The 14,656-nt window shown below is 41.2% G+C and overlaps 1 protein-coding gene across 3 annotated transcripts in view; it reads right to left on the bottom strand.

The window, feature by feature from the left end:
- STAT5B (signal transducer and activator of transcription 5B) overlaps positions 1–14,656 on the bottom strand; it is a 76,393-nt gene that overhangs the window by 45,706 nt on the left and 16,031 nt on the right. Inside the window, exon 1 of one of the 3 annotated variants that reach the window (XM_055388109.2) lies at positions 3,268–3,454. The exons of the other annotated variants lie outside the window; for them this stretch is intronic. The gene's annotated coding sequence lies outside the window, so the exon portion shown is untranslated. Of the gene's footprint in view, positions 1–3,267; positions 3,455–14,656 lie in introns of those variants that run through there. 3 annotated transcript variants of the gene reach the window in all.

Below are 14,656 nucleotides of genomic sequence, written 5' to 3'. Positions count from 1 at the left end.
CTGAGTCTTGCTCTTTCAACCGGGTTAAAGTGCAGTGGCATGATCTTGGCTCACTGCAACCCCCGCCTCTCGCGTTCATGCAATTCTCTTGTCTCAGCCTCCTGAGCAGCTGGGACCATAGGCATCTGCCACCAATGCCTGGCTAATTTTTTATTTTTATTTTTTTGAGACAGAGTTTTGCTCTTATTGCCCAGGCTGGAGTGTAATGGCGTGATCTTGGCTCACTGCAACCTCCGCCCCCCAGGTTCAAGCAATTCTCCTGCCTCAGCCTCCCGAGTACCTGGGATTACAGGTGCCCACCACCATGCCCAGCTAATTTTTTGTATTTTTAATAGAGACAGGTTTTCACCATGTTGGCCAGGCTGGTTTCGAACTCCTGACCTCAGGTGATCTGCCCACCTCGGCCTCCCAAAGTGCTGGGATTACAGGCGTGAGCCACCCTGCCCAACCCTAATTTTTGTATTTTTAGTAGAGATGGGGTTTCACCATGTTGGCCAGGCTGGTGTCCAACTCTTGGCCTTGTGATCCTCCCGCCTTGGCCTCCCAAACTGCTGGGATTACAGATGTGAGCCATCGCACCTGGCCCGTAGACACATTTTTTTAGAGTAGAAATAAAATAATGTTAAATGAAAAGTGTATACAACACGTATGCAAGAGGGCAAATAGAGAAAGGTCAAAGAGAAGTATAAACAGTTGTTACATTTAGGTGAAGGGGCTTTTTGGTACAATTTTTGTAAAGTTTTTGATTAAATTGTGTTTAAAATGCAAAACTTAAGATATAAATTTAATAATCAATGGGGAATTGGTACTACTGACTATCCCACAGGAACCAAGTTTAAAGAGACATAAAACACAGGAAGAAATATTTCCTAACATGATAATATCCAGGTAATGACACTGTCTTACCTGGGCAGCCTTGATTTAAGTAGAACATTCAGAATTATAAAGTAAAAATTCAGAATTATAAAAAAATTTTAATTTTAAGTAGAACATTCAGAATTATAAAGTAAAAATTCAGAATTATAAAAAAAATTTTTTTTAAATGCAATTCTTTCACTTTCAAATATATAGTGCCTTAAATGTGTTTTCAAGCAGTGATTTAAGACTGTTAATAACAGATTAATTTGTAATTCTGACATATATTTATATATATTAGTGGCCCTCTTTCATCTTTGATGTGACTAAGCAAACTCGTACCAACTGTAAATAGAACGAAATACACAGAAAGCCACTCACAACGGTACCAGAATTTCTTTAAAATAAAAAACTTTCTAGCTGGGCATGGTGACTCACTTCTGCAGTCCAAGCTACTCAGGAGGCTGAGACAGGAGCGCTCCCAGGAGGTCAAGGCTGCAGTGAGCTATGATCACGCCGCTATGCTCAAGCCTGAGACACAAAGTGAGACCCCATTTCTAAACACAAACAAACACATCTCTTACCTCTAATCACATACCTGAACACAACTGGCTTACGTGAAGGCCGTTGACAGTTCAAGAGTAACAATTCAAGGTGTTTAGAAAGCTATCATTACAAGAGCAGATCACAGGAAACCTCAGCTGTTGGTTCCTAACTTCGCTCCTACTCAAAGGCCAACAGAACTGGGGAGAAATCTTCCTGTTTTGTTGCCAAGAACCTATACCTAAAACCAACGCAGGGTTTGTATTCCCCCTGGATTCTTCATTACCCCAGGAAAGTGGAACAGATCAGACCAGTTTCCAAGAACAGAAGCACTGCAGGGCAATCTTGCTAAGGGGGCCCTGAGATGTTTCTCTCTGTACTAATCTCTATGTCTTTTATGTACATCAACACAAACCTTCACCCAACCATCTCTGCCATCAACAGCAAATCTAGGGAAGAGACCAATAATACCTTAGAAAAGCACACCTATCCACCGAACCAAAACTAAACACAGAAGGATATGGCAGTTTGCCCCGTTTTCCAGGTAGCTGTGTTCTCTTAATTTGCCATGAATTAAAATGTTTCATTTTTACTTAGACATAACTTGAATATGTCATTTCAAATAACAAAATAAAAACTGAACTGAATATGTTTTAGTTAAAACAAAACAAAACTGAAATCTCCTCTTTTAAGAGAGAAACGCTTCATCAGCTGGTTAGTTCCCTTGTTTGCTTACTGGGTGATATGAAACCCAACTACAGCTTTCCAAAAATAATCCCAAGTTGTGGGGTGTCCTACTACCTGTGTTTAAGTAAAACAAGTCCTGCAGAAAAAGTGGATCCAACGAGTAGCAGGTTTGTTAAGAAGTTAAATCTTGGCCAGGTGTAGTGGCTCACACCTGTAATCTCAGCACTTTGGGAGGCTGAGGCACGAGGATCACCTGAGCTCAGGAGTTCAAGACCAGCTTGGGCAACATATCAAGGCTCTGTCTTTACAAAGAAAGCAAAACAAAAAGTAGTAGCGTGTGGTGGCGCACACCTGTAGTCTTAGTTACTTGGAAGGATGAGGTGGGAGAATCACTTGAGCCTAGGAGTTAGTAGCTGCAGGGAACTATGATTGCGCCACTGCATGCCAGATGGACGACAGAGCCAGACTCATTATCTAAAAAAAAAAAAAAAGTATGAAAAAAAGAAGAAGATAATTCTGGGCCAGGCACAGTGGCTCATGCCTGTAAACCCAGCACTCTGGGAGGCCAAGATGGGAAGATCGATTAGGCCAGGAGTTTGAAACAAGCCTAGGCAACATAGTGAGACTCCATCTCTACAAAAAATTTACAAATTAGCCCAGTGTGGTGGCGCATGCCTGTAGTTCTAGCTACTCAGGAGACAGGCAGAAGAATTGCTTAAGCCCAGGAGTTTGAGGCTGCTGTAAGCCGTGATTGTGTCGCTGCACTCCAGCCTGGGTGACATTGTAAGATCTTGTCCAAAAAAAAAAAAAAAAAGAATCTTATTCTAATTCTGAGAAGAAATGACATTTAATAAGAGCTCATGTCTTAGCAAATCAAAATGTTTGTCCTGCTGGGGAAAAAAAAAAACAACAACGGTTATCCAGGTATAAAAAGCAATTACCAGGACATTTAACATTAAGATGAACTAAAATTGTGCACAAAATAATGGTCCACATTTACTACAGCACTCATAGTGGGAGTAAATAAAATGCAATTACTTTTGCTAAAGCAACCTACTTTTTCTGGTAACAGACCGTCTCTCACTATACCTCTAATAGTAGATCTACACACAACGTAGCATGGTGTAGGAACTTGAGTGCATGCTCCTACAGCACACAACAGATGCACTGAAAGGCTCCCACCTCTTAACTAACAGCTTATGCTGCAAGGCATCAGCCAGGATGACGGCAGAGCCCTTCTGTGTATGTGTTCTTTCACAGGCGGCACTGTTACCGGAAGAAGCGAAGAGCAGCGATTTCCTTCCAAAAGGTCAGCTGCCTCAGACAGACCAAACAGAAAGCAGCGAATTCTTGCCAACTTCCCCTCCTGCTTCTGCAGCTAGTACGCAATAGCATTTAGTTTCCAGTAAAGCTCCAGATAAAAACAAAGCAAATGTGAGACCCAGAATCTACGCAATATCAGTGTCTCGCTTGACTGAATGAAGGGCAGTAAGATCATATGGAGCTACGCTTTTTCAACAGTGGTGGAAGTGTTAGGAAGGTGAGATTAAACATGAAGAAAAGGTCAGGACTGGAACCATCCAGATTTTATACCAATGTCCAGAAGTCTCCATCTAAAAATAAGATGGTAGGCTGGGTGCGGTGGCTCAGGCCTGTAATCCCAGCACTTTGGGAGGCCAAGGCCAGTGGATCACTTGAGGTCAGGAGTTTGAGACCAGTCTGGCTAGCATGGTGAAACCCCGTCTCTACCAAAAATATACAAAATTAGCTGGGTGTGGTGGCACGTGACTGTAATCCCAGCTACTCAGGAGGCTGAGGCAGGAGAATTGCTTGAACCTGGGAGGTGGAGGTAGCAGAGAGCCAAGATTGCACCACTGCACTCCAGCCTGGGCAACAGAGTGAGACTCTATCTCAAAAAAAATAAAAAGAAAAAGAAGATGGTATTTTAGAGATAATAAATGCAACAACAGATAAGGTCCCTAGTCAACTGATGAAAAAAGAATAAATTTTGAACTTATTCTCAAAATAAAGTCAAGTCAGTCATTGTACAACATGCTAGGGCACAGGCAGGGTTCAATGCTGACAACCAGCAGATATATATACAATGAATATATAAGTTTCTTAGATTAGACATGGAGAAAAGACTGTAAAACACATAACAAAAAGGGGAAGAGGATAGAAAATATAATTTTTTTTTTGAGACAGGGTCTCACCCTGTCACCCATGCTGGAGTGCAGTGGCGTGATCTCAGCTCACTGCAACCTCTGCCTCCCAGGCTCTAGCAATCCTCTTGTCTCAGTCTCCTGAGTAGCTGGGACCACAGGTGTGTGCCACTATGCCTGGCTAATTTTTTGTATTTTTAGTAGAAACGGGGCTTCATTATGTTGCCCAGGCTGGTCTCGAACTCTTGAACTCAAGCGCTCCACCCACCTTGGCCCTCCAAAGTGCTGGGATGACAGGCGTGAGCCACTGCGCCAAACCCAGACTTCTTTAAATTAAGAGAGTGTTAAACTACATGAAAGCCTACGCATTCAATCTTCCCAGAGGAGCAAAATTAGACCCTTTTGAGTATAAAAGTGAAGGAGAAGGAAGGGAAAATGATGATTTTAAACATTTTTCTCAACCAGATCGGTTCCCAGCTTAACTATCTACACAAAACTTGCGAGAAAATGTTACGGGCTCCTACCCCATGTCGTTGGCTCTATGTGGTTTCTAACTCGTTAGTTTCAGGTTGTGGTGGCAACAGAGACACCAGGCTTTTTGTGAGACAAGCTCTTGTTCTAAAAAGTCTGGGCTTTGATGATGGAGAGTATTTTAACCCCACTCTGAGAATACCTAGTTTGAAATGAAGATAGTATGGAGTTCAAGGAAAAACGTATTAGTTTGTTATGTTAAATTAAGCCACCCACACACCCACAGTAGAAACTGTTTTGTGTTGGAAACAAAATAAATGACTTCATTTCCAAGCCCTTCCTATACTTCATCACCAAACCTTAAATAATAGCAAAGGAATAAGCATGGGAAATGAGAAAAATAAAGTACTAGCAGCAGTAGTAATAGAATTATAATAACAGTAGTAGTAATAAATATTCAAGGAGTTTTGTCCACCTTCGGAGCTCAGGCTGTGAACCACAGTGCTTTACTTATTGAAAATCATCACCAGGCCGGGCGCCGTGGCTCATGCCTGTAATCCCAGCACTTTACGAGGCCAAGGCGGGTGGATCATGAGGTCAGGAGATCGAGACCATCCTGGCTAGCATGGTGAAACCCCATCTCTACTAAAAATACAAAAAATTAGCCAGGTGTGGTGGCAGGCACCTGTAGTCCCAGCTACTCAGGAGGCTGAGGCAGGAGAATCACTTGAACCCAGGAGGCGGAGGATGCAGTGAGTGGAGATCATGCCACTGCACTCCAGTCTGGGTGATAGAGCGACTCTGTCTCAAAAAAAAAAAAAATCATCAGCTAGTCAAATGAGTTTTTCCTGACAGTGATACCTGCAGTTTAAGACTCCTTTATAACATGAGCCACAAAATGAATTATCACAAAATGCAATTCACAAATGAATACAAAAAGATTATTTGACAATCCAAAAAAAAAAAAAGGCTTTAAATAAGACTCCCTTCCCTGAGGGTTAGCACTAAGAAGACAAACCTTCAAACACAACCAAAGGATGCCATATTTGGGGGGTGGGGGTTCACCTTCATTCTTTTAAATCAATCAGAAATTAGCCAAAAGCTTTAGATTGTAAAAGTGAGTGGGAGGAGAATAACGAGAACTGTCCTGGGCTTGGGTAACTCTCCCATAAGGCCAAAACCTAGATCCTGACCACTTGTGGTCAGAATTAGCAATGCAACATTTCCTATAAGAAGCTGAGTTGTTAACTTCGTTAAACTTGTTCGCAAATTTCTTAAGGGTCTTCCATTAGTTACATTACTATCCATCACCAATATTTATCATAGAACATCTGAAACTCAGGCTTTCTAATGGCAGAAAATATTTTACATACAGGGGGAAATGTCATTAATAGAAATGAGAAAGCAACTTGTAAAACACTCCAGTGTGTAAGACAGGATAATAAAGGATACTGAAGTTAGCTGCCATCTGGATACCTGTTCACATGATACCAATAACTAAACAGCAACTTACCTGATGCTACTGTGCACTGGGTTGGAGACAAGGTATACATGATAAATTCCTACTATAATTAATAAATGTTCAAATGAAAATATACAAATAGATTGGGTGCGGTGGCTCACACCTGTAATCTCAGCACTTTGGGAGGCCAAGGTAGGCGAATCACAAGGTCAGGAGCTCAAGACCAGACTGGCCAGCATGGGGAAACCCTGTCTCTACTAAAAATACAAAAAATTAGCTGGGCGTGGTGATGCGTGCCTGTAATCCCAGCTACTGGGGAGGCTGAGGCAGGAGAATGGCTTGAACCCAGGAGGTGGAGGTTGCAGTGAGCCGAGATCGTGCCACTGCATTCCAGCCTGGGTGACAGAGCAAGGCTCCATCTCAAAAAAAAAAAAAAAAAGAAAAAGAAAAGAAAATATACAAATAACTACGTTACTGTTGATGTACATTAAGTATGAGTTGAATGCTAAAAGATCATCTGGGTTCTCCAAGCTACGCCATCAAGAAATAGACACTCTGATACAGAAGGCAACTTCTGAATTTAACAGTGCTGTGCGATGTATCAAGGGGAAATTTGGGACAAGGATGCCTGGCAGTTCCACAAGCCTAGGAAAAGTGCCTCAAACAATCTTTAACACCTTTAGCTAGAAATAGAATCAATACAATATTTGTATCCAATGTCTTTGATCATTTTGATCATCTTATTTTTAAAAGATGGGATGTTTTCCTCCTCTAGAATTAGAATTTACCCTACACTCTGGGCATAAGAACCAAAGCAACTAAGTTATCTGCTGGCCAACTAATAGACTGTAAGCCATCCTGGAGCGAGGACCATGTCTCTCTGATTCATTTTGATTTCCCTAATATAGTACTTGATATACATGGTTGGTATTCAGTAATTGTGTATTGAATACAATTTTTATAGACCTCCATGTTACAAAAAGGACCTAAATTGGGGGAAATGGATGGTAGGTCAGTTATTTCCTTCAGGATATTTTTAACACTGTGGAGGTCATTAACCTAAATCCTTATTACAGGAATAATGGGAGTGAATCACACTTTATAGAAACCATGACGGAGGTTTTGACTCATCATTGGTGCTAATCAAGGTAAACATAATAGCAAGTTGTGCCACCCTCATAAACATCGTGACAAGTTTGTAAAATAGAGCTAACACTTTATTGCAGCAATTTCAAAGAGAAGAATTACATGAAATATGATGATGCTAAGATGAGCTAAAATTCCAAAGAAAGCATCTTCTCTAAGCAAACTAACCTTTCTTTTAATTATATCTCAAGAAAGAAGCTGAGTATAAACGAAAAGCACATTTGTCAACAATTCACTCATTCAGTTACCATGTATGCCACTAACTACAATCCAGAAAGATTTATGATTGTGCCAAAACAAGATGATGAGGTTCTATACCCAGAATGTAGATTAATGTTAGAAGGATGACTCAGGACTTATGGCATCAGTCTGATAGACATTGAACCTCTTTCTTTCTTTCTTTCTTTTTTCATCTCTGTGAGTTCTTCAACTACAGGACAGAATGCCAACTCAGGAAGATAATTCGGTAAACACAGCCACCTTTGACTACAGACTATTTTTTATCCAAGATGTATTTCCATGTAGCAAAGTAAATTTAGCAAATGAAAATATAGTCTTGACTTGCTATGGATGTCCCCTATCTCTGCCAAAAATGACAAGCTGCTTGCTCAAAAGCTGTCACTAACTAGCAGCTGCTGCTGTAAAGAAAACCAAAGTAAGTGCCAATAAAAGCATATCGAACTCAAAGAGGGCCCTATGACAAGAAATGGGAAATGCAAGAATCTATTTGTGACTAGTAAATTTACATAAATACTAGCAATCTAAATTTGGGAGATGTAGGGGCAGGGCAATAATGGCAATACATATCCATTCATATTTAAACAGGAAGGACTGAAAGAGTCTCCTAACATCCTTAAAGTCAGAAATATCAAGGTATTGGTGTTGCTGAATTCCATCACAACCATTTCCACCTTTCCAATAGGACCCAGTCTTGGTTTTGGATGATGATTATTTTTAGAGACAGGGTCTTGTTCTGTGGCCCAGACTGGAGAGCAGTGGCATGAACACAACTCATTGCAGCCTGTGACTCCTGGCCTCAAGTCATCTTGCCACCTTTGCCTCCCAAAGTGCTGGGATTACAGGCGTGAGTCACCACGCCTGGCCTGGTTTTGGATAATTTCTCATTGTCAATACTTCTGTCTCTGGCACTTTAACAACTGCATTTGTAGACATTGTAAAAATAAATTTTAAAAATAACTTTCATATTCTATGGGCTTCGGCCTAAACTCTGATGGTTCCGAATCTATCTGTTGACCCCTCATTTTATAGGTTGAAACTATGAAGTCAAGCAGAAGTGATCTGCCCAATGTAAATGAGCACAGATACAGTAGCAGAAAATCACTTTACTAGCCCTATTTCAAGAGGCTCTAAAGGAGTCCACAACATCCCAGCACTTTGGGATGCTAAGGCAGGAGGATCACTTGAGGCCAGGAGTTCAAGACCAGCCTGGGCAACACAGCAAGACTTCATCTCTACAAAATAAAAATTAAAAAATTAGCCAGGCATGCTGGTATGTACCTGTAATCCTAGCTACTCAGAAGGTTGAGGTGGGAGGATGGCTTGAGCCCAGGAGTTTGAGGCTACAGTGAGCCATGATTGCACCACTGCACTCTGTCTCTTAAAAGATAATAATAAAGTAGTCTACAGCCCAAGATCCTGCTTTAAAGCTAAATTCCATAGATTACTTTTCAAATCATCCTTTGAAGCTGTCCTCTCTTTGTTCCTATCAGTCAGAACTCCCAGTATATTTCTCTTTTTCCTCAACAAGTTAGTTTCTGTCCTTAAAAAAAAAAAAAAATTAAGAATATTTCCTCTTCATTTTTGTTCTCTTACTCTCTTTTTCTCTCTCCCTCCAGGTGAACTGCTAGAGAGCTACGATTGTTTCATCTATATTTGGACCCCTAGGGTCAGGCTGTGTCTTTAGCAACTACTCAGAAAAATGAGAATGAAAAAGAAAGAAAAAAGGAAGAGAGAGAGAGGGAAGGACAAACTGGAAGGGAAGGGAAGGAAAAGTAGGGAGAAAGGAAGATGTAATGAGAATAGAAAATTTTTAAAAATGAAAAAAAAAAAGAAGGCCAGTGCGGTGGCTCATGCCTGTAATCCCAACACTTTGGGAGGCCTAGGCAGGCGGATCACGAGGTCAGGAGATTAAGACCATCCTGGCCAACATGGTGAAACCCCGTCTCTACAAAAAATACAAAAATTAGCTGGGCGTGGTGGCATGCGCCTGTAGTCCCAGCTACTCGGGAGGCTGAGGCAGGAGAACCACTTGAACCCAGGAGGCAGAGGTTGCAGGGAGCCGAGATCGTGCCACTGCACTCCAGCCTGGCAATGGAGCGAGACTCCGTCTAAAAAAAAAAAAAGTTTCTTAACTGTCGTTTCTTAATGACACGCAATCAGAACCTCCCCTGCAGCTGAGGTCCCCTGTGGAGAGTATGTCTCATTGTCTGTATAAACAATTACAACAATGTACCTGTAATTTTCCAGTTCATAATCAGGCTGTAAGAATGAGAACAATTTGTTTTATGAAACATGGAGAAAGACTAATCTTTGCTATTACTCTCAGTGCAGGTTTATCAGCAAGACTTGGAGTAGATAAGCCACAGGCATACAGATGAGGAATCACATTTTGAAAGCTTTAATAACTTCCTAGTGGTATGCAACAAGCTGCTGAATTAACTTGTCTTTGCATACTCATTGCACATGCATTACTGGCCAGGTCTAGGTACAAAGCAAAAACTAAACAATCAAAGGAAAGAAAAACTGTGAAGTCTCCAACCAAAAGAATTATGTTGCAATAAAAGGAATAAACACAAAGGGGCAGATAGTGTATGATTCCACTGATATAAGATGCCTGGAGTAGTCAAACTCATAGAGACAGAAAGAATGAATGGCGGTTGTCAGAGCCTGCGGGGAGGGGCAAATGGAGAGTTTTATTCTCATTACTGTTTAATGAATACAGGATTTTAGTTTAGGATGAAAAAATTCTGGAGATGGACCAGGTGCTGACGGTCACACAACAATGTGAATGTGCTTAATGCCACTGAACTGTACTTTAAAACAGTGAAAATGGCCGGGCACGGTGGCTCGCGCCTGTAATCCCAGCACTTTGGGAGGCCGAGGGCGGTTCACCTAAGGTCAGGAGTTCCAGACCACCCTGGTTAACATGGTGAAACCCCACCTCTACTAAAAATACCAAAATTAGCCAGGCATGGTGGCGTGCACCTGTAATCCCACCTACTCAGGAGGCTGAGGCAGGAGAATTGCTTGAATCCAGGAGGTGAAGGTTGCAATGACCTAACCTCCAGCCTGGGTGACACAGAGAAACTCCATCTCAAAATAAAAGGTTAAAAATGGTAAATTTTATGATATATATATGTAACTCCACAATCTTTAAAATGGGGTTAAAAAAACAGTTTTTGCCTAATAAACTCACATTTTTTCTATCTTTAATGCTGAAATCCAAAGGAAACAAAGAGATATTTGCTGTCTCCTCTCTCTTCTCCCCCATCCCCCCAACTTTTTTTGAGACAGCGTCTCACTCTGTGGCCCAGGCTGGTCTCTAACTCATGGGCTCAAGTGACCCTCCTGGCTCAGCCTCCCACAGTACTGGGATTATAGGCATGAGCCACTGCACCCAGCCCCCTCTCTTTTCTTTCTTCCACAGTAAAAGGCACACTTTCAGTCCTTCTGAGGGTTGAAGCTCTCTGGATACACCTGCTATATTGAGATTAAAGGGGAATACAGTAGTCTTTCCTTATCTAAGATTTTGTTTTCTATGGTTTCTGTTACCCACAGTACAGCATAGTAAGATACAGTATTTTAAGATAGACTACATTCGGCCAGGCACAGTGGCTCATGCCTGTAATCCCAGCATTTTGGGAGGCCGAGGCGAGCAGGTCACGAGGTTAGGAGATCGAGACCATCCTGGCTAACATGGTGAAACCCCATCTCTACTAAACAAAATACAAAAAATTAGCTGGGTGTGGTGGCAGATGCCTGTAGTCACAGCTACTGGGGAGGCTGAGGCAGGAGAATGGCATGAACCCAGGAAGCAGAGCGTGCAGTGAACGGAGATTGCGCCACTGCACTCCAGCCTGGGTGACAGAGCGAGACTCTGTCTCAAAAAAAAAAAAAAAAAAAGACTACATACTTGTTCTATTTTATTATCATTGTTCTTAATCTCTTACTGTGCCTAATTTATAAATTGAACTTTATCATAATTATATATGCATAGGAAAAAACAATATATATATATAGGGTTCCGTATTACCCGAGGTTTCAGGCATCCCTTGGGATAAGGCAGGACTACTATACTTATTTAACAGATACTTATTGAGTAACTATTACATGTTGGGCTCTGTTCTAGGTACTAAGAATGTGGCAGTGAACAAAACAGACATGCTTTATGGAACTTAGATTCTGGTATGTAATATTAAATACTTTAAAGTTTAAATAAATAATTGTGCCCCTGCTACACTTTCTAGTTTTTGTTTTTATTCTTCTTCTCTTTATTTCTGTTGGGAGAAAACAGATACCACCTGACAATTGAATCTTACAGGTCAATGACAAAGTCTGTGTGTTCAAACCAGTATCTGGGAAGAAGTTTTAAAAGCATCTCCACAACATCAGACTAACAGGGGGATTACTGGCTTTTGTGAAGTCTTGGTGATGCAAAAGCAATTTCTGATAAAACCAGAACATCTGTTCATCCCTGCTGAAAGCCTATCATCTTTATGGAGCTATTGTACGTGCAAAACAAATCGGGTCCAATCAAGGATTCCACAGTTAAGATCATTTCAGTGTGGCATTATTCCAGCTTTGGTCCAGGACATACAGTTTTATTTAGAGGATAACTTTCATGATTGCCACAATCAAATCAAATCCTTTATCTTTCAAAGATGATTTGCAGATTCAGTCTTCACAAAGCACTAAAAATATAGAGCATGGAGTTAAAAATTCACAATGGGACCACACACAAATAGCAGTACAGGGTGGTAGATAGCTAGCCAATGTTTACTTTCTTCTTTTTCCCACAGAATAAAATATAGGTCAAATTCTACTAAAACAACAAATACCATCACAGTAAAAACCTAGGTATAACAAAAATATTTTGACACACTTAAAAATGTCCATATGTTTCTTAATTCAACACAATATACTTTTATAGAATCAATATAATGAATTTTATGAGAGTGCTGAATCCTAACCACTAGACAACCAGGGAATTATAATGAATTTTAAATCAAAAGAATGACTCCTTAGAGCATAACAACTTTGTGTCCGCTCTTTAATTTTTATCTTTAGGGACATATTTTAAATATTTCAAAATAGGCTGTCACAGTATATTTGGAAGAAAGGAATTTGTTTCCCTTTATGGAAATCATCCTCAAATTTATTGAGGAATAATTTTACATTCAATAAATTACATCAGGATGTTTCCAATGTTACAATGAACCTACTTTTGGCAACATAGTAAAATAAAGGGGTTCCTAAAGCCCGCCCATTAGTAAAAGTTATTGAATATTTTATTTAGCATTAAAAGGTCAACTAATTTGGCTTAGATGTCAGGCAATATCCAAAGAAACACAGAAGTTCTAGCCATTTCTTCAAAGGTTCCTTCTGAAATCAGGTATCCTTTAAAAAGACCATTAAGGCTGGGCATGGTAGCTTATGCCTGTAATCCCAGCACTTTGGGAGGCTGAAGCGGAAGGATCACCTGAGGTCAGGAGTTTGAGACCAGCCTGACGAACATGGTGAAACCCTGTCTCTACTAAAAATACAAAAATTAGCTGGGCATGGTGGAACGTGCCTGTAATCCCACCTATTTGGGAGGCTGAGGCACGAGAATCACTTGAACCTGGGAGACGGAGGTTGCAGTGATCTGAGATCACGCCATTGCACTCCAGCCTGGGTAACAGAGCGAGACTCCGTCTCAAAACAAACAAACAAACAAAACCATTAAGATAAACTAAGTAGGAAGTGGCATTACCTAGATTCCAGAATCTCTACAAGTCTCCCTTCTGAAGCTCCGTTTGTTCAGTATTCCTCACACAGTGGTGTTACCAGTCATGGTGGGAACTTGGCAGTTTAGGGAGGCTACCGCCTCACCTAGGGGGAACTAAAAATGATTCCCCTCCCTTAAGTATCTCCTCAGACTACAGCAAAACTGGGGGGAACTCACTTTTGAAAGGAAAAATTTCATCTGTAACTAGATCCCCAATTTTAAGCATCAACTTGATGTATTTCATAAAAATGAAGAGTAGCTAACACCAAAAGGTGAATATGATTCTTTTCTAGACAAATTCAGTTTCAAAAATAAAGTTAAACAACACTCTGAAACAAAACAAAAATAACAAAACACCCTGCCTAAAAGTGATTTGACAGTTGAGGTATACCTGAAACAGGGTGGGCTGTTTATTTTTATTCAGAATTTTGTTTTCAGAGATGCGATCTCACTATGTTGCCCCAGGCTGACTTGAAACTCTTGGGCTCAAGCGATCCTCCCACCTTGGCCTCCCAAAGTGTTGGGATTACAGGCGTGAGCCACTGCACCTGGCCAGAGAGCGCTTTTCTACTCCCAAGAAATGAGAGGTCCTCTGAAAGCAGGAGCTTCAAGGACATGGGTAATGCTTCAGCCATGCAAGGATGCAGCAGTTTTCAAACAAGAGGGTGCATCTGTGGGTATCTGGGTGTGTCTTGGGGGTGAGGGAATGGTAGGAAGCTTTAAGGGCATCACTTTCCTTAGGTAAGAGACACTTTTGTGTTGGGCGCGGTGGCTCACGCCTGTAATCCTAGCAGTTTGGAAGGCCAAGGTGGGTGGATCACCTGAGGTCAGGAGTTTGAGACCAGCCTGGCCAACACAGCGAAACCCCGCATCTACTAAAAATACAAAAATTAGCTGGGCGTGGTGGCAGGTGCCTGTAATCCCAGCTACTTGGGAGGCTGAGGCAGGAGAATTGCTTGAACCTGTGGGGGGAGCCAAGATCATGCCACTTCACTCAGCAAAATAGCGAGATTCTATCTCAAAAGAAAAACAAAAAAGAAAGACACTTTTATTTCCTACAGAGCAGTGGCTTCAGTTCCCACAGGGCAAGAGACCCTATTTGTTTTGTTTTAAGTTCCAGGATACATGTGCAGGATGTGCAGATTTGTTACACAGGTAAACATGTGCCATGGTGGTTTGCTGCACCAAGCGACCCTATTTGTATTTGTTGATTGTAAGCCAGATGTTATAAAGCAGGAGACAGCCTATATTTCATTTCCCTTCGTTAGAAGGCCTATAACCACACTGTTTATTATGGTAGCCTCTAGCAGCATGTGCTACCTA

Source organism: Gorilla gorilla, chromosome 4 (genome assembly GCF_029281585.2).
Source record: "Gorilla gorilla gorilla isolate KB3781 chromosome 4, NHGRI_mGorGor1-v2.1_pri, whole genome shotgun sequence".
Lineage (NCBI taxonomy): Eukaryota > Metazoa > Chordata > Mammalia > Primates > Hominidae > Gorilla > Gorilla gorilla.
This window is presented reverse-complemented; position numbering and strand designations above follow the sequence as displayed.